The sequence below is a fragment of the Nuphar pumila genome, chromosome 4, assembly GCF_984573655.1.
Source record: "Nuphar pumila chromosome 4, dmNupPumi1.hap1.1, whole genome shotgun sequence".
Taxonomy (NCBI): Eukaryota; Viridiplantae; Streptophyta; class Magnoliopsida; order Nymphaeales; family Nymphaeaceae; genus Nuphar; species Nuphar pumila.
In genome coordinates, this window is record NC_143252.1 from 109,681,348 (window position 1) to 109,706,511 (window position 25,164).

A 25,164-nucleotide genomic window follows, 5' to 3' on the forward strand; every position below is an offset into this window, starting at 1 on the left:
CACCATCACATTGTAAATGCACAATATCACAGGAAAACTTTGTTTTGACCATCAAATGGAATTCCCGAAATATTTGAAAAAAAAAAAACTGCTTATGTTTCAAGAAATATATCCAAGTATAGCGGGAATAAGAATCAATAAAGATAACATAGTAACGACTGCCAGAGAGAGAAGGAATAGGTGCGGGTCCCCAAACATCCGAACAAATAATCTCAAATGGCTTTGAAGCTCTTTTATTAATAATATGAAACAGAAGAACATGACTTTTGCAGAGTTCACAAGATGAACATTTTTTATTCTCTAAAAAGGAACATTAACTAGACTCTGGAAGAAGACCATCAGATACAAGATTTTCAATGAAGCCCCGACTACAATGTCCCAAGCGACTGTGCCAGATATCTGGCTTATTACAATAAGATGAATTAAAAACTTCCAATGGAGAGAAAGACAAAAGACTCTGAAGGCGAAAACACTGAAGAATGTTTGGACGACTTCAACTGGAGAACTGGAACTGAGGGAATCTCCTTGAAGATGTACATGTTTCTGTGTCGTTCCCCCTTAGCGAACGTCTCCTTCATTCGTAGATCCTTAACATAAATAGACGAGAGAGTAAATTCGACTGAAGAATTCATATCGTCAACAAGTTTAGCTACAGAGACAATGTTCTTTTAAATATCAAGAGCAAGGAGGACATTAGACAAGTGAAGTGAGGACTTTGACATAAAAATATATGCACTGCCGGTATGACTAATGGAGTGATAAGTTCCATCTCCCGTAACTATACTACCTTTTTAAAAAATAAGGCAATAAGTGAGATAACTTACCCGCATTACTCGTGACATGGGTGCAGCACCGGAATCAACATACCATTCGCCTTGTTCATTTTGCTTGATCGTCATTTCTGACAATGCTGATAACAAAAGTTGTTGCACATCTATAGATGGCGCTTTCGTGTCCACAGTAGTATCTGACTTATTCTCAATTTTGTTTATTTTTCCTCTGTTATGCAGATTAAACCAACAATCAGCTTTCACATGTCCACTTTTGTTACATAAGAAACAAGTGGGCACTCTCATTTGATTCTCTGCATTAAAAACACCCAAAATATTAGGTGTAGGCAAGATACCACGTCCTCCCTACCCAAAACGGCCTATGCCTCTGCTTCTTTGATGCCCTCAATTCCCTCGTCCAAAACCTACAGAAGTGTCCAGGGCCAAAACTGAATGGGAACGAGCTGATTCATTTCCTTCTGCCCTTTGTTTCATAATCATCTCGTGCTGGAGAAGTTTCGCTTGAAGGTCGTCAAAGTTGGGCAAGTGAGGAAGACATGACAAAGTTGTGGCAAACATGTCAAAATCAGGGCCCAATCCATTAAGGAGTTGTACTTTATCTTTATCTGAAATAGCACTTCCAATAACAGCCAATTGGTCAGTAATACTCTTCAAGCGGCCTATGTATTCCATAACTGTCATGGATCCTTTCTTCAAACTTTGAAACTCATTTTTTAAGTACATAACTCGGGCTTCTGATATCTAAGAGTTGTAAAAGTATCTTCAATAAGATGCTATAATCAAGACCCAATGTTTTTGATGAAAGACAAGTGCACACATGCACAACAAGAACACAAAGAACACTTGTGCACAAAAGCACAAATCAATCAATTTCACAAATGGACTAAAAATGAATAAAAGCTTTATTGAATACTTGGGCTTTGACCCAAAGCCACACCTAAATACAAGGGGGGAACACCCCTATTTATACATAATGAGAGGCCTTGGAGGGGCTCCCAATATGATCGCTGGGACCCCTCCAATGGTTATAATTATAACTATTGGAGCGCCCAACGATCACATTGGGTGGGCCCCTCCAAGTGCTAAAACAAAAAAAAAATAAGAAAAAATAAAAAGAAAACAAAACAAAAAGCAAAAAATACATACATATTCTCAAAAAAGAATGTGTAAAAAGATGAATATACCCTTACAGCTGAAATGAAATAAATATATATTTTATATATATATAATAGGTAGATACATATACATATATTATATATATGTGTATGTATTACTTTATATATATATAATATATATTGGATTACAAGATTTGATTACATAAATTAACACCCCCCCTCAAACTTAGGGCAGGCTGACCGAAAGTTTGTCAAGGAGGAAATTGAACCGCGAAGCACACAAAGCTTTGGTGAAGAAATCTGCCTATTGATATTTTGAAGTTACATATGGAAGATGTATAACTCCTTTCAAATACGTTTCTCGAACATAGTGACAATCCATCTCAATGTGCTTGGTCCGCTCATGAAAAGTATGATTTTTGGCAATGTATATTGCACTTTTGTTATCACAGCATAGCTTGGTAGGCCCTTTTATTGTGATCCCCATGTCTTCTAATAGTTGATGAATTCATACAATTTCCATGGTAGTAGTTTCCATGACAGGATATTCAGCTTCGGTTGATGATAAAGATACATTTTGCTGCTTCTTGCATTTTCAAGAGATTAACGAATCTCCTAAAAAAACACAAAAACCAATGGTGGAGTGAAGGTTATTTGGGTTACCTCCCCAGTCAGAGTCAGTATAAGCAATTAATTTTAATTCAGAAGAACATGACAAGAATACTCCCTTATTTATTGTACCCTTTATGTATCTTACGACCCACAAAATTGCACTCATGCGAACAGATGTTGGTGCATGTTGAAACTGACTTGCAGTATGAATTGCATGATAAATATCTGGTGTAGTAATACTCAGATACATCAATGATCCTATAAGTTGTCTGTAGGGGGTAGGATCAGAGAGAGGAATATCATCATCAGTCTTCATTTTGGCTCCAACTATAGCAGGAGTTTCACAAACCTTATCATCTGTAATACCTGACATGTTAATAATCTCAGATGCAGGCTTAGTTTGAGATAAAAAATACCTTCTATGAGAGTATGCTACTTCAATACCCAAAAAATAAATTAGAAATCCCAAATCAGACATTTCAAATTTATCCTTCAAAATGGATTTTATGCCTTTAACCCCTTTAGAATCGCTTCTGGTTATAAGCATATCATCTACGTATAGAAACAGAATAACAATTCTTGCATTGGTTTTTCTAATAAATAAGGCAGTGTCAGTTAAAGAAGATGAAAAACCATTTTCCAACATTACGGAGTTAAACCTATCATACCAAGCCTTGGGGACTTGTTTTAAACCAGAGTTGTCAGTCGAGGAAGCGAGAGCGGGAAGCGGAAGCGGGAAGTGAGGCACTTCTAAAATTTTAGGAAGCAGGAAGCACGGGACGACTTAGGAGCGAACCAGGAAACGTCTCGGAAGCGTCTCGAAAGCGACCTAGGAAGCGACGTAAGAAGCGAAGAAGGAAGCGACGTAGGATTCGAGTGAGAAGCGAAAGGAAAGCGAATAAGAATCGAAAGGGAAGCAAAAATGTAATTATATATTTTTATTCTATCAAAAAATAAGATTTATGTAATCATTGACAAAATAAAATATAATCTAAGATAATAAATAATATAAGTTGCAATTATCTAACAAATGTATCATATTGTAAATATCAAGCATTTAAAAAATAATACATCAAGAGAAAATCATAATTCGCATTGTTGTTGCAATCATTTAACAAATGCATGTAAGCACTAAATAATGCATTAAGAAAATAAATAAATTTGATTAAAAAGCGTACCTTTTTCAACAAAATAATCAAATGACTTGTTATTTGATATTGTAATTGTTGTAAATTTCTATGCAACATAGAAAACGACAAGTCATTAAACTCAAAGATTACATAGAATTATAGTTAAATTTTTAAGCTATAAAGTCTAAACCGTAAATTATAAGCTATAGAGTTCTAAACTTCATCGTGCAAGGTTCAAAATAAAAGTACATATCAATCAAAGTTGTCAAACCAACAAAATATTACAAGACCATGACAAAAAAGTAACATAAAGGTTTCTAAGTTGGACTACATCATCAAAAGAATAATTAATAATTCAAGATTTCATTAATCTATCATCTTTCTCTTCCCCTTCAAGTCAACAATAGATTGAGAACTTTCAGCATGATCATGTGCTTCTTGTCCTCCACGACCATGTCTTTTGCTCCTTCCTTCATTTCCTATAATGAATAAATTAAAAAATTAAAATGTTCAAAAACCAAAATTTAAAATATAAAAAATACATGTAAAGAAAAAAGTAAAAATAAAAAACACAATATCAACATACCTTGTCTAGGTCTCCTGTTAAAGAAACGATTAATCCGACCTTGAGGAACTGATGGTCGCTCTTGTATATCTCCAGTTCTACTAGCTTTGTTAAATTGATTTGTATCATCTTCAACTTCATTTGTAAGTATGATTATTGGAGGTAATGGAGCTCTTAATTGTGCATCTTTATGTTTGGATTTAGAAATAGTGCTTGATTGTTGTGCACTATCATCCAAATCTCTCCAACGCATGTCTTCTAATCTCAACGTATTTTCTTCTACAATAGGTAGTTCTGGATTGATATCTCATTTTCGATTAGGTCCTTCTTTATAGCGATTGTTGCACCTATTTATAACAAGAATATAAAATATGAATGGTAATAAATAATCAATGATGGAAAAAGAGAAAAAAAATACCAAAACAAAAGCACAACACGATTTAATCATACCTATCAATTAATCGAAGATTGGAATGAATATACACCAAGGTATCAGCACGATCTTCATTGAGCCTATTTTTTTTAACATTGTGAATATAACTATAGTTGCTACATACTCTTTCTGCAAAAGATGTGCTAATAGGTTGAGTTAAAACCTTAATGGCTAATGCTCTCAACTCAGGTGTATCACCACCATAAAAACGCCACCAATTAAGCACTGACATTGTAGGATTCAATGCATCTATTCTTGTTGTGTTTCGGTTAAATCTTTCACTTCTTGATGCAAAAGCCACAAGTTGTGACCTATAAAGTGTAGAGAGTTCTTCATTTCCAGACGATATCACTTCAAGCGCGAGCATTGCACCATCTAAGATATCATTATCCTTTTCTGCAAAAAAAAATATTTAATAATTAAAACAAAAAAATACAAATGAAATAAAAAATAATTAAATCATTAAACATTAAACTTTATTAAATAGATAGAATAAAATTTTTACTAGGAGAAACTCGTTTGACCCCTCCTGCTGCTAGAATCTTGAGATACTCTAACTCGTAATATTTTGGTGTAAGCATGTGGGCTAGACTGTGGAGAGGCACATTTATTCTATCTCATCTATTTGAGACAAGTTTATGAATCTTTTCATACAAATTTGGGTGTTCTTTTAGATTGTCTTTTATTTCTCCCAACATGTTGTCCATGCCTTCATACACTTCACCAATTATAGGACCTTCCTGATAACAAAATTTAATCATCTTATATATGAGTTTTGTAATCAATAATGCTAAACGTACAGAATCCCAATATTCTTCATCAAGAACAGTTGTTTCTGTTGTAACAACCCTTCTTTTCATAATTTCATCTGTGCATGATTGCTTCCACTCGCTCCATCTATCTGAAATTAATGTTAGTCTCAAGCTCTCCCTCACATCAAGCAAGCGCTTCAAAGTAGTATAATGTGAAGGAAACCTTGTTTTTGCAATCTTTATTAGCTCTAATTTTTCATTGCTTCTAAAGATTGCTAGTGCTTTTGAATGATTTGTGATATACTTCACAATTTCTTTACTCTGCAAATATGTTTCTCCCAACCAATGAAACTCATGCGCCAAATCCTTGAAGATCAAATTAAGTGTTTGCACAACACAAGGTGACCAAAAAATATACTTATATGTTTGTTTTAATTCTTCACCTGCTAATTTGCAATTTGTTGCATTGTCTGTGATCACTTGCACTACATTAGAAGGCCCCATAAGTTTGAATCCCGTCTTAAAAAAATCGACAATGTTTGCAGCTGACTGTTGCACATTAGAAAAATCGCTTGCATATAAGAACATCGAGCCAAAACAGTTTGAGGCAAGTATATTTATCAAGTGTTTGTTTTTTATATTTGTCCAACCATCCGAGACAATGGAAACTCCAAACTCCTCAAACTTTTCTCGAAATTCATTTAACTCCCTGTAAACACACTCTTTCTCATTGTCAAGCAACGTTGTTCTCGCTTTTCATATAATGGAGGTTTATATCCAGGCACTTTACTAACTGCAGATATCATCTCTTCCCAATACGGTGATCGAAGCACATTGAAAGGTATGTCATTTGTACACAAAAATCTGATAATTTTATGATCTACATCATCTATTTCTACCTTTTTAAAGGTATCACGAATATCAACGGTGTTTCGGCTTCCACTAGATGATGTAGTCATACTAATAGGCTTCTTTGGTTTATCAATTCTTGATCTTTCAACTCAAATGCACTTGATGAAACCTCCACTCGTCGAACTTGCCTCTTAATTTTTCTTGCCAAATCTGCATTTTTTGCAACTACAGGACAAAAGGCAATACCAACACTTTGTCCCTTTGCAGCTCCCATGAGATGTGCAAAAACACGAGTATATGACCCATGATAAATATTTTCGCAGTGCCTGCACATAAAAACTTGGGTTTCACCTTGCTTTCCTTGCCCACTCTTCTTTTGTTTCAATACATGGCGCCATAGGACTCTTGTTTTATGTATGCTAGGTGGTTCATCATCTTGGTCATCTTCAGAATAGTAGTCATCCAAGTCATATTCTTCTTCATCTTCCTCATCAAAACAATTTTCATTTTTATCCTCAAACTGATATGGGCAATCAGAACCCTTGCCCTTTCTTGCAATGTCTTTCCAAACAGCACTAGATGATTCATGCTCCAAATTGTAGAAAGAATCATCATCGTCATCATAATTGTCGTGATCATCTCTTGTGATGGTCATTAATAAAGCAAAGAACAAGCAAATATACCTGCATCATAAAAGTATAAGAATCAGTCTAAAATACATTAAAAAAATTTATTATTAACAGCAAAGAATGAAGAGTGAAGAACACAAATCATTACTCTCATAATTTACCAATTACTAAAACAAAAAAATAAACAACATTTAAGGAGGTGAAGATCTATGATTCTATAATATACTATCATAAAGCGGACAATCTGGATCCTGCTTGGGACTTCTAAAGACTTCAACTCAGCATCTTGTTGATGTCTAGAGAATTCTAATGAGATAGAACCTCTCATTGTCTCTATATTTCCTTTTCTTAGAGGCCATGTGAGAAAACTCACATTTGCAGAGACCTCTAACTACGGACTCTTTTCAGTTGTGTGGACCATTCACCATCTGGGTCAACATTGTTCGAATTTGGATCTTTAACATCCCCTTCAAACTCAACATGCCTGGAATAACGTTGAGTTTGGACCTTAATTCAGCAAATCACTGGGCAGGCCAACATCTTTATCTCAACAGGTACTGAATAGCATCGCTCTAGATCTTTAACATCCCCTTCAAACTCATTAGGTACTGAATTCTGGGAAGGCCAGAATTTCCCCTTCAAACAGTATTTTCAGCCTTCAAACAGGCATCTTTCCTCTTCAAACAACAAACCGTTTCATGGTGTTGATACCTGAGGAGGATTCGTATATGGAGGAGACAAGCTCCAGCGAGTGGAGGGACTCAGAAGCTGATGCTGAAGATAGTAGCTCTAGTTGTGGATTTGAGAATGTATACAATCAATGACAGGATAACTGCTGAACAGATGCATGGAGCAGGTACTAAATTCCACCAATTTTCATGTTTATTGACACGCTATGTGATGCGGGAAAATACTGTTTATTGACACTCCGTTGTTCTGATTTTCTTAGAATTTGGTGTTTCTATAGAATTGGAAGCAGGGTTTTTATTTAGCTCAGAATTTGGCATGGAGCAGCTCAGAATTTGGTGTTTCTATAGAATTGGAAGCAGGGAAAATCACTGGGCAGGCCAGCAACGCCATTAGCAAGGTGGGAACGAGCTTCCCAAAAAGCGAGCGGTCAGCATGAATGAAGTGGACGGCATCGGCAAGTCTGATAGAAAAATCCATGCCAACCGCCCCTACTTTGCCCGGTGCTCATGACGCGCTACGGAACCTCCACCGTGCCAAGAGACCAAGCAGGGCATAACTAGCGGCATAGGAGCCGACTCGGCGTCAGCGGCTTTGTGTCGCACCTTTTCACTGAGGACCCAACAGAGAGAGTGAGAGAGCATGAGAGAGAGGAGAGAGAAGAAATAGAGTGACAGAAGAAGTGAGCGTACCTGAACGGATTCATCGCCGGAAGTAGGGAGGAGGAGGTCGTCGGAGGAGGTCGCTGGAACTCGGAAGTCGCCGAAAACTCGAGACAGAGAGAGAGAGTCGGATGCGTGAAAAAACAAAACCCTAAGCCCCTTTCGGTTTGGTTTTTCACGGGTTTTGTAAAATGATGATTTTACCCTTAGTTAAAAGGCATATTCACGTGTTTTTTTGTAAAGCACACATGTAAAAAAAATATATTTAAGGGCAAATTAGTAAAAGCTTGAAATGCGTCCCCTTTTAAAGGGGTACGCGGCCCCCTTTAAAGGGGTACGCGGCCCCCTTTAAAGGGAGACGCGCTTCCCTTTAAAGGGGGATGCGTACCCATTTAAAGGGGGACACGCTTCCCTTTAAAGGGGGACGCGCTTCCTAAATGAAACGTGCGCTTCCTCACGCGTTTCGGAAGCGTCGCGTTTCGCGCTTCCGAAGCGCATCTCGGGAAAGCGCGCTTCCCCTATCCCATAGGCGTTTCCGGTAACTCTGTTTTAAACCATAAAGTGTTTTGCGAAGGCGAAGAACTTTCTCTTTGGGAGTCTCCATTCCAGGTGGAGCATCCATATAAACTTCTTCATTCAGATCACTATTTAGGAAGGCATTTTTAACATCCATTTGATAGATGTTCCATTTGTTGATTGAAGCAACGGTGATGAGACATCGAACAGTGACCATTCGGGCTACAGGGCCAAAAGTTTCTTCATAGCCAATTTCATATTCTTGACTATATCCCTTAACAACTAATCTCGCTTTTAGTTTTTACTTCAAAAACCCATTTACATCCTATTGTTTTCTTACCCTTAGGAAGATCTTGAAATTCTCAAGTCTTAGCCCTTCTTAGAGTACCAAGTTCATTCTCCATAATTTCTACCTATTCAGAACATTTTTGTGTTTCCTCAAAATTTCTAGGTTCTATGTAAGAATGAATGGCACTAAGACAGGCCCTATATTTAGGTGAAAAAGAGTCATATGATATAAACCTAGAGGGAGCTTTCCTATGTCTTTCGATTCTTCGGAGATTCTCCTCTCTAGGAGAAATAGTTCTACTGGTGTCATCATATCTTTCAAGAGCACTTCTGAAGGTGTTTTTATCTCTATGGATAGGTGATAGGCTCTTTAGACGATCGAGTCGATATGTTGATGAGGATGAGGCAGAAGAGAGGTGATAGTTTCCTTGTTTTCATTATCGCTTGAGTCATTCTGAGTTGACTCATCATCACTTGTATCATCATCTAACATTTCAAATAGAAAAGAATAATAGACATTTTCATCATGAGATTCAAGACTTTCGAAACCACTACGATTTTCCAAAAAACTCACATTTCTAGAGACATATAATTTATCATTTTTGACATCATAACACCGAAAACCCTTTTGGGCTTCGGAATAACCAAGAAAGGCGCAAGGAATGGCCTTTGGGGAAAGCTTATCATTTTTATCCGTAAGGACAAAACATTTACATCCAAACATCCTTAACCTGTTGTAGTCAGGTTCCTTCTCGTATAATTTTTCAAAAGGGGAAATTTTGTTCAAATTCTTTGATGGAAGTCTATTTATGAGATAAACCGAAGTAAGGGATGCCTCAGCCCAGAGGTTTTTTGGAATATTTTGTGAAATAAGCAAAGTTCGAGTTGTTTCAATAATATGCCTATGCTTTCGTTCGGCTAATCCGTTTTGTTGAGGAGTTTTGGGGCAAGATTTTTGATGAAGAATACCACAACTTTCAAGATAACTCTTGAATTCATTTGAAAGGTATTCTCCTCCGGAATCGGATCTAAGAATTTTTAATTTTTCATTGAATTGATTTAAAATCATTATATGAAAAGTTTTAAAAGTCGAAAAAACTTCATGTTTATGTTTGAGAAAATATATCCAACAATACCTAGTGTAATCATCAACAAAAAACACATAATATGAGAATCCTCCTTTAGACATCACAGGAGCCGAACCCCATACATCGGAATGAACGATTTTAAAAGGTTTTGTTGTAAACATGGATCTTTGATAAAAGGGTAAACTTTTCATTTTCCCAAGAATGCATTCATTACATACAAAATCTCCTTTACAAAAGGTAAATATGAAATTTTAACAATGTTGGGATGTCCAAGTCTCTTATACCATACATGAATATCCTTATTTTGGACAACATTACAAAATTGATTCTTGGGAACTTAGAGAGAGTTAACATAGTAGAGATCTCCTCTCATAGAGCCTTCCCCAATCAACCTCCCGGGCCGGCGATCCTATATCCAACATTTATCAAAAGAGAATTTTATATTGCAACCATGGTCTGAGAGTTGAGAAACCGAAAGTAAATTCAAGTTTAGTTTTGGTATGAATCTAATTTTTGGAATAAAAAAATCTTGTTTTTCGAAATTGCATATTCCTTTAATTTCAAGAGATGTTCCATCCGTCGTTGAGACAAAAGATGAAAAAGAGTTTTTAGAATATTCAGAAAGAGAACAAGAACTTGGGGTCATATGAAATGATGCACCAGAATCTAAAAGCCAAGATATCTTATCGGGGGGTGAGGAGGCTGTCATAGCGGCTTTGAAAGTTCCTCCCTTGAGAAGAGGTTGAAGAGCTTCCATAATTTGTTGTAAAGAGAGAGAGACCCATTTGAAGAGGATGGTCGTTCTTCCAGTTGAGAAGTGGTAGCCATTGCAAGCAATTTCTTCCATTTTTGGCAAATATGTTTGATATGCCCCGGTTCTTTACAAAAATGACAAGTTAGTTTGCTATAGTCGCTTTTTCCATTTTGCCAATTTCCTCCTTGATTTTGATTCTTGAAGTGAGGAGGTTTGTAAGTCCTCACATTAATACCCGATCTTGAAACGGCATTCACTCCTTCACTTTCTTCTTGAATGGAAGGGGTAGCAAGGATGCTAGGTTTGCTCTTACTAATACTCATACGGGTTTCTTCCTCACTCAATTTAGTAATAACATCTTCAATTGAGGGAGACATGAAAGAAGAAAGAAGAGAGGACCGAATTTGTTCAAATTCGGGTCTAAGGTCATTTAGGAAGTTAAAAAAACGATCTTCCTCAAGTTACTTGTGTCTAAGCTCGATAGCTTCACCACTCCATTTGGGTTCAAGCATAGCAAGCTCGTCCCAAATGAAAGATAATTCGGCAAAGTATTCCTGAATAGTCATCTCATTTTATTGTAGGGTTAAAGCCCTCTTTTGAAGGTAGTACTTGTGCGATAATTCTCATGATGTATACATTTTTTCAAGATATAGCCAAGCTTCGGAAGTTTTCTTGAATTTGATGATGTTGGCATTGATCTTAGTTTCAACGGATGAGAAAAACCATGATAAGATCTTGAAGTTTTTCATTTCCCATTCGTCATGTTTCTTTGAATAATCTTAAGAGCACTTTGTCTTTCTTCTCCTTCAAGAATCTTTATATCTTCTTTTTCCATAATAGTAATTTTTGGTTCGGGTTCCGGTATTGAACCTTGAACATACCCCCAAAGCCCCTTCCCTTTAATACGGGCTTTCATATTACCGGCCCAAACATGATAGTTTGAGCCATTGAGTTTAAACCCGAGGGAGAAGTGGGAGTCTTTTTCGCCCATTAGAGAGGATAGAAATAAAGAAGAAACAAATACCTCAATAGATTTTTATGTCTCTCTTGACAAAGAAGACTTCTAAAATATTGGCCGAAGGAAAAGATCCACTCCAATCTCCAATGTCTTGAAGGCACGTTTTACGAGGCACCCAAGAATGTGGAGAATGCACGATCTTTCTTCCTCGAACCAAGCTATGATACCATGTAAAAGTATCTTCAACAAGATATTATAATCAAGACCCAATGTTCTTGATGAAAGACAAGTGCACACATGCACAACAAGAATACAAAGAACACTTGTGCACAAAAGCACAAATCAATCAATCTCACAAATGCACTAAAAATGAATAAAAGCTTTATTGAATACTTAGGCTTTGACCCAAAGCCACACCTAAATACAAGGGAGAACACCCCTATTTATAAATAATGAGAGGACTTGGAGGGGCTCCCAATATGATCATTGGGACCCCTCCAACGGTTATAATTATAACTGTTGGAGGGCCCAACGATCACATTGGGTGGGCCCCTCCAAGTGCTAAAACCAAAAAGAATAAGAAAAAAAAAACAAAACAAAAAGCAAAAATTACATACATATTCTCAAAAAAGAATATGTGTAAAAAGATGAATATACTCTTACAACTGAAATGAAATAAATATATATTTTATATATATATAATAGGTAGATACATATACATATATTATATATATATATGTATATGTTTACCTTATATATATATAATATATATTAGATTACAAGATTTGATTACATAATTTAACAAGAGTATGTCTGAGAGAGCTTACTCCATAGATCTGCCGCAGTGCAATCATCTGAAAGAGTAGCCAACACTTCTTGAGAGAGTATTGACGTAATATAAGCAACCAAAGACTGATCCTGCTTTTTCAAGTTGTATACTCTGGATTCTTAACAGATTTAGTGATTGTGTCACCCTTCTCATCCTTGGTTTCCTGCAAAATAAGCCGTGGTGGTACAAGAACAGAACCATCAAGATGTTCATCGAGATCCTGACTCCGTATAAATGAAAGTATTTGTCTCTTCCATGTTAAGAAATTGGAATGAGTAAGCTTTTCTGTAATAAGCTGATTTAAGAAATTTGCAGAGGAACCGGAAGACGAGAAGGAATCTATATCAATAAAACAACGAATAAGCAAACAAAACGGCTGGAAAGAAACAAACTGATTTGAGATCACTTAATCAATCAGCAGAGCTTCAATAAAACATGTACTTGTGCAATCAATACCTAGAAAGAAAATTCCTTTTTTTTTTTTTGAGAATGTAAACTGTTACAGTCTTCCTATAGACGTTGCACAGAAAACACTAATTTTACTGTTGATTGAAAAAGAGGAAGGACAATAATACAAGTTTGAGAAAATCTAATATAATGGTGAATGCTAGACTATGACAGCAATATATAAAACAAAATGATATGAACGTCCAGCAATACAAGGAGTATTCACGGCACACAGAGGAAAGAATCAAAGAGGTAAAGATGACTTAGGAATGCACAAAGCTAACAAATTCAGAATGGAGGTAAAGATATTTATGGCAGAAAGAAGACACAAAGAAGGTAAAGTTTTATTGCAGAAAGAAAACCCACAAAAAGTTGACGTTGATGGTAAAGGAGAGAAGATACAGTCATTGACGTTGATGTTGAAGAAGAAGAAGAAGCCAAAGAAGAAAAGGCAAACAATGATGTCATGAAGAAGAAGAGGCAGACAGTGACGTTGATGTTGAAGAAGAAGATGCAGCCGAAGAAGATATGGCAGACGATGATGTTGAAGAAGAAGATGCAATCGTTGATGGTGAAGAAGATTACGAAAAAGAAGAACCAAGGAGTATTCACGGCTGCTTCTTTAGATCTCATTGAACATGCTTCTGGTAGGGTTCCACAACCGAAGCTCTGATACCATAAGAGAAATCGAGAGGGGTTTATTTCATAGCTCAGCTTGCACAGGAAACAGAGAAAAAGGGAGAGAGAGGGAGATGCACAATGGTTGGGGCGGCTAAACATAACCCACCACCAAGCCCTAATCTCTTTATATCAAAACGACTTTACAGTGGGGACTAAAATATGAGACCACAACAATCATATTACAAAAATGCCATTAATGAAAAAGACGTCAACTGCATAGTTAAAAAGGATTGACGTGCATATGGATCTAGATCCAGATCCAGATCCATACACATGCTCTATTTTAACACACACACACACACACATATATATATATATAGGTATGAGTGACCGATATTGGTGATATTTTGAAAATATCGTGAGAAATTCTGGTATTTAAGATAGCAATATCGGGAAAATCTCATGATATTATCGCAATATTTTTGCAATATATATTTTAAAAACTTATTTTTATATATTTTAAGTTCATTTTTTCTTTTTTCTTTTTGTTTCTTTTGTTATTTTAAAAACTTTTAAAACTTGTCTCTTTATATTTTTGTAAAAAATAATAATAGAAAACCTATTCTATCTTACTATTATTTATATTTTTTAAATTTTTTAAGCTTCCAAGATTTTCGCAAGATACTCCACCTTTTGAAAATATCTCCGAGAAAAACCATCACCAAGAAATTACCTTGAACAATATACATCTAATATATATATCAAATGTGTGTGCACAAGTACTTGGCAGTCATACGCCAAAGAATTATTTGAATATCAAATAACAATAAATTCATATGTAGGGCATATCAACCAACTAATCAAATATTAAACAACTGCAGCAAAGCAAAGAAAGTAACACCTATTAAGATGAACGTTTTGAAGGGAAATAGGAAAACCTGCAACTCTTTTCTTGTCAGTAGCTCCACAAGACTTGTGTGCACAACAATGAATGGCTTTCTACCATTAATAGCTAGTGTATACGCATTTGGAATGGGATTTTGACGGACATAGAGATCTGGGGCTTCAATGTTCAGTATTGTAGCAGCCTCAACCATCAACTTGTGAAGATCAGTGAGCTGACAAGTTAACACAGTAAGACTAGATTAGTAAGATATACACATGATTTGCAAGCAGTTAAAAGGAAGCAAACTAAAATAGAAGTAGTATAAGTAAGAAATTTAAAATGAACCAGGTTAACTTAAAAGATGAAATTTCCAGACCATGGATGTCGCAATTAAATGCATAAAAAATTAACGTAAGTATCTGTGCACATTTAATCAGAAAATTATTCCCTGAGCCAGCTGTCAGTTTATAAAATGAAACCCAGCTGTTCAGCGCCACCTGTAAATTTAGGAAATGCTCTTTCAGATATGAGATATCTCCTCAATCTTTTTTATGAATTCAAAAAAATACCTGTGATATCGAATAACAGGCAGCAAGCTGCATAATGATACTTGAATTTTTTTCTGGGTGAAGGTATCACTAATCACTTTAATATGGTTGACCATACATTTCTCATAGATAAAAATATTTTCAAAAATCACAAACAACGACAATGCCTCTTATTGGTAATGAAGTGAAAATACTGTATCAATGGAAAAGGAGCATCAAGGTTATTGAACAGTTCATTCAGAAAAAAGGACATGCAAACTTCAACTTGAAAGCCAATGAGTAAAAGAGAGTTTTCAATGAAAAATAACTGCATAAGGTGCAAGAACCTCATTGACCAGTCTAAAAGACCTATTGAAAGTTTGAGAGGCACCCTTAGAAGATGTCCATCAAGAACATCATACTCCAACTCCATTTAATACCAACAATCAAGTCATTAAGCCATGAAAGAGTCTGACTAAGATTTTGGAGATGTAACATCATAAACTGAGTATATGAACTTAAAAGCACTATTACAACCATTAAGGTTTCATTTATCCTCATGTGTTCCTTTTAATAAGGATAATTTAAGATATGGCAAGCTAATGATATTTGCACGAATCTTGAGGCTTTCAGAAAGTTCTGTTGACCAATCTAAATGACCTAATGAACTTTGAGAAGTGTACCAGTAAAAGATATCCATCCAGAATACCGTACTCCAAACTCCATTTAAATCCAAAAATGAAGTCATCACGCCATGAAAGAGTCTGGCCAAGGTTTTGGAAATATAACATCATAGACAGAGTGATGAACTTAAAAACATTGTAGGATAGTTAGGATATGGTACGCTAATGATATTCAAAAGAATCTTGAAGGTCTCAGAAAATTCCTCGAATAAGGAAAAAAGAGAAGGGCCTTGTCATTCACTTATATTCTAAGTCACAGGGACTCGGCAAACTGGGTGCCGCACCCGAGTCGACGCGACGCGGGTGCAGCACCCGGTGCGGTCAACAGGACCCTGGGTGCGGTCAATGCACCCAGGGTCATTTGTGTCTATTTTTTGAACCCAAAAAAAATGCTCCCAAGTTTGCCTCCTGTCGTCGCCACCCGAATGGGTGAAAGAGAGGGGAAAAGAACGAGGAGGGGAGGTGCTCAGCACAGCACCTCCCTCCCTGGCAGACCCAAAGCCACCATCGTGGCTTTGGTCCACCGACCTGAGAACAGGAGGGTCGAGGGAGAAGGAGAAGAGAGAAGAAGACTTCGGGGAAGGGGGGTTTACCTGAGAAGGCCGCGGAGGGCGCTGAAGTCGCTGGCGAACAGGGTGCCCGCGGGAGGGGGGTCGGCTGTCAAAAAAATGTTGTGAGAGAGAGGGAGAAACGAGCGGTGGGGCTCATCGGGTTTCGGTGACTGAGGGAGCTCAAGAAGGAGGGAAACCGAGGGGGAGGAGAGGGTAACAAAGAGAGGGAGAGGGACGAGCACAGGGGGGGTAGGCTATCGGTCGGCGCTCCGGCAAGCCGTTGGCAAACGGCTGGATGTCGGACGGGAGGAGAGACCAGGGCAGGCAACGGAGGTGGGGAGGGTTTTCTCGAATGAGAAAACCCTAACCCCTCTGTTGCTTTATAAAAGCACGGGGGTGGGGTATCGAGTTTGGGTCTGGGTCGGGTCTGGGTCCGACCCAATTTTTTTTTTTAAATCCTGGGTTTTACAGGGGTAGGGTTTTCTGAAACATCACGATCACCTGGATTTATTTTTTCTTTCAAATTAATCTGATGGTTTGATTAGAGAATGAGGGAGATAAAAGAATTCATAAAAAATATGATGGGGGTAAGTTAACTGTTAAAACATAAAAATTATATATATATATATATATAATTTTTTATATTTTTGCCGCACCCCCACACCCAAGTTTTTTGAAAGTGCCGCACCCGCACCCATGTGACAGCTTATATTCAAGGTTATAATATGGTTTGTGAAAACAGTGGCAACTGCTGGATGTTAATTTAAACCACATACGTAGAGGTGAGATTCTGTACAAAATGACAATTTCAGATCCACTCCAGAAAAGGTTAAAAGTCCCTACTTCTCAAATGGAATCACCTTGGCCTTGTGATGAAATCCATGGATACAAATGTCGATTATCTTAATTTAAATGGAACACCATATACCTTTTGTGGTCATAACCATACGCCATCTTTCTATTTTCCTTCTTATAAGTACATACAACAGATGTGGACATTAAACATATGATACTGGTGCTACACATCTGGTGAAGATAATAAATCATCTTTATATGAGAAAGGTCAGAATTTTACGTGCTTATTTGTAAAGAGATATTGCGGAAATATAAAGAGTCATACAAGCACTTACAACAATGAACAAAAGAGACAATATCACAAGTCCACGAAGGGACAATACAAGCACAAGCCTTTAAGAAGGCAACAATATACAAAGCCTCTTATTGAAAAGAGAGAGAAGCTCTCAAAGATGAAAATACACAAGGGGTTCACCCCTATTTATACAAGAGGAAGAGGAGGAAAAAGGAGGGCCAAAGGGCCTCAAAAGGAGAGCCAAAAGGGGGTTCCCATGGAGTCGTTGGGAGCCCCCAACGGTCACATTTGTGACCGTTGGGGGCTCCAACGACTCTATGTTGGAGCCCCTTTAGGTCCTCAAAAAACGAAATAAAAATAATTAAAAAAACAAAAAATAAATAATTACATTTGGACAAAAAGTAAAAAGTTGTTTTCTAAAACAACTATGTGAAATTACAGAAATACCCCTATCGGGTATTGATGTAATATACAGTATATATATATATATATATATATATATATATATATATATATATATATATATATATATATATATATTAGATACATTTTTAACACCCCCCCTCAAACTTTACGGGGGAATGACGGAAAGTTTGCCAAGAAGAAACATGAAGTGAGGAGCCGGAAGAGCTTTAGTGAAGAAGTCCGCCCCAACATACATACAGTATCTATGCATGTTGGGGCACAAGAAGTTCTTGCTACAGGGGTTACTTATGCACGAGGACGAGGAAACTATGATATCAAGGGAAAAGGAGCACAAGGTAGAAGTGGTCATGGAGGTCGTGGATTATTGCCTACACCCAACTCATATACCAACCCACAAAAACAAAGGCCAATTCCTACTTGCTTTCTGTGTAATAAAAGGGGGCATATCAAAGCTAACTGCTGGTTCAATCCCCTAAATAAAGGAAAATCAACACAAACTGAAGCAAAAAGAGGCACAGACAATACAAGGACCAACGAAGAAGTAAAAGAGTTGTTATTGTCAGCCCTAGCAGAATTGAATCTGAAACAAAATGAGCAAGGTACTTGGTACGTGGATTCTGGCGCAGCGACTCATGTTACTGGTGATGCAGGTAAGCTCCTAAAACTTGTTCCTTACATTGGTAGAAGTAGTATAGTTACTGGAGATGGATCACACCACTCTGTCTCGCATATTGGAAACTCCATCATACCCTTGCCCGAATCTTCCATCAATCTTTCAAATGTTCTTTATGCCCTTAATATCAAGAAAAACATTGTTTCAGTTTCTAAACTTGTTGATGATATCAAAGCCTCAGTTGAATTTACTCCCTCTTCTGTGTATTCCTTTTTGTTCAAATATTCCATGATGGTCATGGACTCCTTTCTTAACATTTGAAATTCTCTTTTAAGAAACATAATCCTGGCCTGAGAAACCTGTGAGTATGTCTGAACAAGTCTGTTCCAAAGTTGCATGGTAGTGCAGTCATCTGGAATGGCTACAAGAACCTCTTGTGAGAGTGTTGATGTAATATAAGCAACAAGCGCTTGGTCTCTTTTCATTCAAGCAACAAATTCAGGATTTCTAACATATACGGTAGTAGATTCCCCTTTGTTGTCCCTTTCTTCTTGTGATATGAACTCAGAAGGAACTGGAATAGATCCATCCAGATGTCCAGAAAGATCCTGACTCCTAATGAAAGGTATGATTTGCCTCTTCCAAGTCAAGAAGTTACCATTATTTAATTTTTCAGACACAAGTTGGCTGAGGAAACTTAAAGAAAGAACTGACTGGTTAGGAAGAGAATTCATGTTTCAGAGAATGGAGAATGTATTCAGCACAATCTGCTTACACCTGCAGTTCTGAATTTTTTTTTTTTTTTTGCAGGAACTAATTCAGATTGCTGATATGAAACAGAAATTAAATGACAATCAGATTTCTGATTTGTATATGAAATGGAATATCAGATATGAAAATCCAAAAATAAATAAATAATGGGCATATGTATTCCTAATGTATCGGCTTGTTAATGGCTGAATGAGGGAATCTGGGCTGAGTCACTCAAGAGATAAGAATAAACAATGGCGAAACCAAGGTTCGGCCACCACCAAAGTAGGAGAAAAGGGAACAGTAGGGAGAAAAATTGAGAAAAGAAGAGGATGAATAAGACATGAATCCAAAGTTGGCTGGGTGAGAAAAGAAGGGGTGAATAAGACGTGAATCCAAAGAAAAACAGAATTTGTTGGGTCAGTCGTAAGTCCCAGAAACCAGAAAAAAATCTGAGTTGTCTGGGTCAGTCGTGAACCAAAAAAAAACTGACTGGATCAGTCTTGATTCCAGAAAGAGGCGAGAAACAGGCTGAGACTGACTGGGTCAGTTGTGATTCCAAAAGAAACAGAAAACAGGGGTAGGATCTTCAGACTTTGGAATGAAATTGACTAGGTCAGTCGTGAATCCAAAAAGAAAGGGAAACAAGAACAGCCATACCTTTTTTTTTTTTTCAGACTTTGGAAGAGGGAATAGAGGAGAAAAGGATCTTCAGACGTGTCTTTTGAATCGATCCCAGTTTCAGCTGAAGCGTGGCTCTGATACCATGTTAGTTTTGCAACCTGCAGTCCGTTCCACGTTGGAGAGCTGCAAAACAGAGAGAGGTAGAGGAAGGGAGAGAGAGGTTTGGGGAAAACCGATACCCTGCTGTACATGGATCGGTTGTTGTGTATTCCTTTATGTTAACATGAGATTACAAACAAAATTAGGGTACTAGAATACCCTTTTTACAATAATCAATATTACATAATGCCATTAATGAAGAAGTGGGTGTCACGGGTCTGGATCTTCAGATCCATGACCCGTAACCAGTGAAAACACTTCTTTTCAATGATCATCACTGGAGGCGACAAACAGGAAGTTGCAAATATCAAATCTCTTCTTAAAACTCACTTTGAAATGACTGACTTAGGTTTATTAAGATATTTTTTAGACATTGAAGTTGCTTATTCCCCTCGGGGGTATTTGATATCTCAATCTAAATTTGCTCTTGATATCGTTTCCAGGTCTAGAATTACAGATGATAAGAAAGTAGACACTCCAGAAGTTGTCAATGTTAAAATGAAAATTGATGATGGAGAACTTCTTGATGATCCTACTCCTTATAGACAGCTTGTTGGAACTCTTTCTTATCTTTCCATTACTAGGCCAGATATAACTCATGCGGTTCATACAGTCAGTCAGTTTCAGCATGCTCCCACCTCCGTGCACATGGGAGCGATTTTGCGTATTATTAGATACTTAAAATCCTCTCTTTCACGAGGACTCTTCTTGTCTGCTTCATCTTCATTAAATTTAATTGCATATACTGATGCTGACTGGGGAGGTGATCCCAATAATAGACACACAACTACTGGTTTTTGTGTGTTCCTAGGTGAAACCTTAATTTCGTGGAGGTGCAAGAAGCAGCAGAAAGTCTCTCCTTCCTCCACCGAAGCTGAATACAGAGCCATGACAACCACAACTATGGAGGTTGTTTGGCTCAGACGATTGCTAGCGGATATGGGAGCTAAAGCAACGCAAGCTTCAAAGATGTGCTGTGACAACAAAAGTGCGATCTACATTGCAAGCAACCGGACATTCCATGAGCGCACTAAACACATTGAGATGGACTGTCACTATGTCAGAGAGGAATATTTACATGGAACCATTGATCTGCCATATGTTACATCAGAATATCAATTAGCAGACTTCTTCACCAAGCCTCTCGATGCTCCCAGATTTCACTTCCTCTTAGACAAACTTTCGCTCATTGTACCGTAAGTTTGAGGGGGAGTGTTAAAATGTAAGCTGTAATATATATATATATATATATATATATATATATATATATATATATATATATATATATATATATATATATATATATTATTTAATATTATTTAATATTATTATATTTTCTTTTATTATTTTTCTTTTATTATTTTTTAGAATCTAGTTCAATAGAAACTAGATATTTGATCCAGTCAAGTTCCTGTTGGAACTTGACTGTGCAAATAGCTGTTGGACTGTAGTCCAACAACTATAATAAATGTTGTTGGACTATAGTCCAACAGCTACAATAATAAATGTTGTTGGACTGTAGTCCAACAGCTATATTAAGAGACGTTGGAATCCAACGTCTCTTTTGGAGAGCTCAAAATGAGCTCTCCTCTCTCCCACTTTTTTGACCCCTTCAATGTAAAGTACCATGCTTCTTAAGCATTTTGTACATGAATAAAGTATTATTTATTTTTCAAGTGTTCTTCCTTTTATACCCTTTCAAGGGTCATGCTTGTAGTGTCTCCAATAGACACTTGTTTGTGAGTTATTTGTGCATTTGTTGAAGACCACCATTTCATTACACCCCTCATGAAAATGCACTTAGTGATGTTTGCACCAATTCAAAGGACTCTTGTGTCTCTACGGCCGATAGAACTTTTTTGAAAATTTCAAGTATTGGCTCTTTTAAAGATTCACAAAATTTTTGTGTTCCAAAAGTAAGAGTTGTTCCCAAATTAAATTTAAACCTTTTTTCGGTTTCTCAAATTGCCGACCATGGATGTGAAATATCTTTCTCATCTAATGGTTGCTTTGTGCAGGATCTCCGGTCCAGGAAGCGGATTGGGCAAGGCCATAGAAAAGGAGACCTCTATTATATGGACCATCTTAATCTCCCTACAAACTTTTTTTGTTCTTATGTCCAAGAAAAAAACATGGAAACTTGGCATAAAAGACTTGGTCATCCAAGTTATTCCAAAATGTATCTCTTTCCTTTTGGAAAGAAATTTTGTAAGGAAAAAGAAATTAATTGCAAAGATTGCATTTTTGGAAAAATGAAGTATATTCCATTTCCAACTAAAACTTTTCTCTCATCAAGGCCTTTTGAATTGGTGCATTCGGATGTTTGAGGGCCTTCTCCGGTTATGTCTAAAGGGGGTTATTCATATTGTGTTACGTTTATTGATGACTTTACTCGGTATGTTTGGATTTATTTCCTTAGTCATAAGTCGGAAGTATTTACTTTCTTTAAAGATTTTCATAAAAAGGTTCAAAATCAATTTCAAAGTAACATATCTATTTTAAGATCCGATTCCGGTGGTGAATACTTATCTCACGAATTCCAAAACTATTTAACCCAAAATGGCATTTGCCATCAAAAGTCATGTCCTAGGACTCCTCAACAAAATGGCCTAGCGGAAAGGAAACATAGGCACATTATAGAAACCGCTAGAACATTACTTGTGTCTAAAAATATTCCAAAGAAGTTTTGGGCCGAAGCCGTTCTTACCTCAACCTATCTAATCAATAGAATGCCCTCTTCTAAGTTAAAAAATGTTTCTCCCTATGAGAAACTCTTTAAGTTTTCACCCGATTTTAATCGTCTTCGTATTTTTGGTTGCAAATGTTTTGTCCTACTTCATAAAAGGGATAAGTTATCTCCAAAAGCAATTGAATGTGTTTTTCTAGGTTATGGTGAAAATAAAAAATGGTATAGATGTTATGATTTTAAGAATGATAAACTATATGTTTCAAAAGATGTAACATTTCTAGAAGAAGAAAACGGTTTTGATAAAATGGAAGAAACAAATGAAATTGATTATATATTCTTATATGATCTTATTGATGACATACAAGAAGATTTTCTTGAAAACATAGACGATACTCGTGAGGTATCCCCTCTTGACATAACACCCTCAAATGATAGTGATTCAAATATAAATGTTCATGATAGTGATACCAATATAAATGTTTACTCAATAAGAAATCAAGAAAATCCTATTAGTGCCCTCGAAAAATACTCTCAAATTTCTGAATCCACTGAGAAACCACAAGTTAGGCATTCTTCTAGAATATCAATACCCCCAAATAGGTTTGTATCCTATGATTCATTAACTCCCAACTATCGGGCATGTTTAATAACCCTACATTCTTACTTTGAACCGGCCCACTATAATTAAGCTAAATCTATACTTCATTGGGTTGAAGCAATGCAAGTTGAACTAAATGTTTTAAAAAAGGCCAATACTTGGGAAATAGTTAATCTACCCGCACACAAAAAACCTATTGGTTGTCGCTGGGTCTTCAAAGTTAAAACTAAAAGCGATGGCTCTTTAGAACGATATAAAGCTAGATTACTCCCAAGAATATGGCATTGATTACGAAGAAACATTCGCTCCCGTAGCTCGAATGACTAGTGTCAGGACCTTAATAGCTGTCCCATCAACCAAAAAATGGCATATTTATCAACTTGACGTAAAAAATGTTTTTTTAAATGGAAGTTTAAGTGAAGAAGTTTATATGGATCCGCCACCCGGAATAAATATTAAGCAAGGTCAAACACTTCGGCTTTTGAAGGCATTGTATGGTCTTAAACAAGCTCTTAAGGCTTGGTATGATCGTTTCAGTGATATCATGATAAAGTTAGGATTTCACTCTTGTTATACTGACACTGCTCTTTTTGTTAAAAATGCAGGTTCTAGTATCGTAATTTTGTTGCTTTATGTTGATGATATGATTATCACTGGGAATGATCAAAGTAGTATTATTAATGTTAAAAATATGTTAAAAGATAATTTTGATATGTCTGATTTAGGTTTTCTCAGATATTTTCTTGGAATTGAGGTTGCATATTCTCCTAGAGGATATATTTTGTCACAGATGAAGCTTGCTGCAGATATATGCTCTAAGTCTTGGATTTATGATGATAAGAAGGTAGAGACTCCCGAGGTTATTAATGCCAAATTGCGATTAGAGGATGGGGTTCTTCAGGAAGATCCCACACCTTACAGACAACTCATTGGGTCTCTTACCTATTTGACCATCACCAGACCAGACATCACGCATGCGGTTCACTCAGTCAGTCAATTTCAGCATGCTTCTACAACTGTGCATATGAGTGCTGTTCTCCGAATCATCTGCTACATTCGGAATACCATCAATAAAGGGCTATTTTTATCCTCCTCTTCTTCCTTGAATCTTCTTACTTATACTGATGCAGATTGGGGAGGTAATCGCAATGATCGAGTCTCAACTACTGGTTTTTGTGTCTTTTTAGGAGACTCGTTGATTGCCTGGCGATGCAAGAAGCAGCAGAAAGTTTCACTATCATCCACTGAAGCTGAGTACCGGGCGATGGCAACCACGACAATGGAACTTGTATGGCTTCGCAGTTTGCTTAAAGACATGGGAGTTGATATTACTGAAGCTTCAAAGCTATGTTGCGACAACAAGAGTGTCATCTATATTGCGAGCAATCATACTTTCCATGAACGTACAAAACATATCGAAATGGATTGCCACTATGTTCGTGACGAATTCTTACGAGGAACTATTGCTCTGCCATATGTCACTTCAGAATATCAATTGGCGGACTTCTTCACTAAAGCTCTTCCGGCTCCTCACTTCATGTTTCTTCTTGGCAAACTTTCCGTCATTCCCCCGTAAAGTTTGAGGGGGGGTGTTAAAATGTATCTAATATATATATATATATATATATATATATATATATATATATATATATATATATATATATATATATATACTGTATATTACATCAATACCCGATAGGGGTATTTCTGTAATTTCACATAGTTGTTTTAGAAAACAACTATTTACTTTTTGTCCAAATGTAATTATTTATTTTTTGTTTTTTTAATTATTTTTATTTCGTTTTTTGAGGACCTAAAGGGGCTCCAACATAGAGTCGT

General features: G+C 36.7%; 1 pseudogene; it reads right to left on the reverse strand.

Moving 5' to 3' along the window:
• Positions 1 to 25,164, reverse strand: part of LOC149840527 (plastoglobule-localized metallopeptidase 48, chloroplastic-like) — a 110,730-nt pseudogene that overhangs the window by 15,746 nt on the left and 69,820 nt on the right.